Source organism: Coffea arabica, chromosome 6e, assembly GCF_036785885.1.
Source record: "Coffea arabica cultivar ET-39 chromosome 6e, Coffea Arabica ET-39 HiFi, whole genome shotgun sequence".
Classification (NCBI taxonomy): domain Eukaryota; kingdom Viridiplantae; phylum Streptophyta; class Magnoliopsida; order Gentianales; family Rubiaceae; genus Coffea; species Coffea arabica.
In genome coordinates, this window is record NC_092321.1 from 57,418,586 (window position 1) to 57,421,740 (window position 3,155).

The following is a 3,155-nucleotide window of genomic DNA, read 5'->3' on the forward strand; positions in this document are numbered from 1 at the left end:
GCCATCCTTTCTGCCTTGTGGCTTCTACATTCTAAGTTGATGTACCGAAATGAAAAATGGAAAAGAAGAAGAAGCAGAAAATTCATCATACAAAACTTTTTCTTGTAGACAATGAGCTTTCATTTATGCATTATTCTTCTCAAGGCACAGGTTTTTTTTTTTTTTTTTTTACTATTAATCCTCAAGGCACAGATTTTGTAGGTGACATAATGGTGAGCTTTTGCATCCGTCGATTGTACATGGAAAATGATGTAACTAACAATCCAGCAACTAGATGAGTTTATAGTTCTACACTTCTACATAGCATAGCTGCTAAAGACTTTAGCTTCGTGACATTATGCTAATGCTCGTTACCTTTTCTAGTAAAAGAAGTTAGAAATTGCTGGACTTAAAAATTTCAAATCTTGTAATAGTGTTGATGCTTTTTTTAAACTCCTTCTGTAAGCTAATTCTGACTTAGACTTTGTCTTAATTCTTTGATATTTGTCGCTTTCTCTTAACAATTCAGCGATAAGAAGTTTCAACACAACTACCGATTAGGTTTTGGAAAATTGCACCATCTCTTGCTATAAATAGCTATCATCATTTACTTGTTTTGTCACAAGCATAGCTAACATAAGATATCGGAGATGGCTAATTCTCAATTTAGCTGCGCAACCTTCTTTGCCCTGCTCATCTGCTTCCTCCTCCTCGTACCAAATAGTAAGTTGTAGCTAGTCTTTAGTGAGAGAGTTTACACTTCTATAGTCTTAAATGGTGAACACATGCACAGAATGGCGTATATTTTTACATTCCCAAAGTTTTAATTATTTGTCTCTACCTCTCAAACAGAAATGGCTGTCACTAGCAATGAATTAGAATAGTTATACGTATGTATCATGCATATGTACGCTCACAATCAAAATTTTACCAATTAATTTGTATTACATATGCGCCATATGCTTTTCAATAAATGTTTTTGCTCAAAGTTTAGCCCTGTATTCTACTCTTGAATTTTCTCCCGCATTTTTTAATTTCTCGTCACATGTGAATATACTGCAAGTATACATGTGTAGTGTTGCAAGTAACAATACATGTGGCATAAAAATAGAAAATGAGATAGAGATTGATACAAAAAATGACATAGAGAAACCATGCCCCCATACCCTATAATATTAACAAACACTTATCCCCTATATGGACCGGCTCGATCCATCATATATTTGGACTAACTCTACATATTTTGCTTTCTCTTTTGCTTTGTTTCATGCAGAGATGCCAATGGCTGAAGCTAAATTTTGCAAGAGGCCTGCCGAGCACTATTCAGGGACATGTTACCCTAACCGGTGCTACAGTTATTGCAAATCTAAAGAACATGCTTTCTCCGGAGAATGTATTTGGACTGGCCAGGGTCATCAACGTCATTATGCTTGCTACTGTGTCTACAATTGTTGAAAGCCTACTATTTGCTACAATTTGCACCGTACTTTGTAATGAAATAAAGGCCAACAATTCACTAGAATTGTGTATGTGCCGCCAATAGTTGTTGTTCCTATGTCATCAGTTGCCAATAACGTACGGTCATGTCTGTGTTATCATTGAAACATCACTGCTCAGTGATTATTTAATCAGTCTATTCATGTGTGTCTGTTACCATCTGTCTTGTATTCATTTAAATATAAATGGACTACCTCTGTCGAAGTATGAGGGCCATTCTGGGATTTCAAATTGTTATGAGTACATGTGATTATTATGTTTGGACTCTGATAAACACCAAAAAAATCATCTAAAGAATTGGATGCTGAAAAACAAGTCTGATGAAAAAAAAAAGTCATAAGGACAACCAATATTCTCGATGACAAACAAAAAATAAACAGTAATTGAAATATAAAAATTGGCCATGAAAATCTTGCACTCCCTATGTGCCATAATTCGAGATTTTTTGTTTTTGGAAAACCAACTTTTTAAGAAAAAAAATGTAATTATTAAATTTGAATGTGATGATTTTGGGTGAACCTTAAACATGGCCCTCACATTTAAATTCTATGAGTCTAATGGCACGCAAAAAATAATTTTTTTCAAATGGTAAAGTGGAACAGCTTAAGAAGTTGTGTTGATTTTGCATAGATGATTATTTGTTTGGATTATCCAAAAGGTGAAAACATGGCACTAGAAAAGGATGGAGGGAGGATAAAAGTAATAGTTGCTCAATTATTTTACTATTGTACTACTATTTTATTTACCTCTTTATTTTTTATTTTTTAAAAAGTTTCCATTGACTCTGGCTTAGCTTCCTTTAGTTTAGGTAAATAGAAAACCGAAGACCATGTACTTTATTTGTTTTGCATTGTTTGATATCAATAGGGCAACAGGTAATTTTAAAACTAGTTGAACACATTATAAAAATTCAAAATTTTTCCAAGAGTGAGTTTGTAGGAGTTTTTGGTGGGGCTCGGGCCCCCACTTTAAATCCACCACACCACTATTCAAGTTACCCAAGTGTAAAATTTTTTAAAATTGGATTTTGTGAAAATGTAAAGGAATAATAAATACGGCCACATGCTAAAGAAATACAAATTAAAATTAATCAAAGCCATAAATAGGTATAATTATTCTATAATTAAAACATTATATTATCTTTATTTTTTTTAACAAAAGGGGTCCCCCCGGTGATTTTATTAATAGTGAAGAAATGACAGAATACAAGGAGGAAGGCTGCTGAAGATTATATTATCTTTGTTATAGGGGCTGTTCTCATTTTCTTCTACATCTAGATTTTAGATTTTTTTTTTAAAAAAAAAAAAACCAAAAAGGTCAAAATCTTGAATATACCTAGGAGTTAACTTTAATTGATTCTTATTTTTTCTCTATAATTACAGTCTATGATCAACTTTGCAAAATTTAATACAAACAAGTGTAGGCTAAAAGAAGCATTAATACCAAAACAATAAAATGCTGTCGGAAAAATTTTCTATATTGGGAATAAAAGATGAAACATCTTAACTGACCCCATAAAGTTTTGATACTAAATACTCACTAAAAATATGCTAATCACAAGTAAATATCAGCTCATAACAATAGGTAGCATTGAGGATGTACAATTGGTTTTGTTAGAACAAATTCATATTGATGTTCAATGGATTCCTAGATAAGCAAATAAGGTTGCACATAATTTA

General features: G+C 32.5%; 1 long non-coding RNA gene across 1 annotated transcript; it reads left to right on the forward strand.

Annotated features, from left to right (window-relative positions):
- Positions 1-578: 578 nt before the first annotated feature.
- Positions 579-1,707, forward strand: LOC140009204 (uncharacterized). Its single transcript, XR_011816561.1, has 2 exons — positions 579-702; positions 1,253-1,707. It is a non-coding gene; the product is annotated as an uncharacterized lncRNA (long non-coding RNA).
- Positions 1,708-3,155: the final 1,448 nt, after the last annotated feature.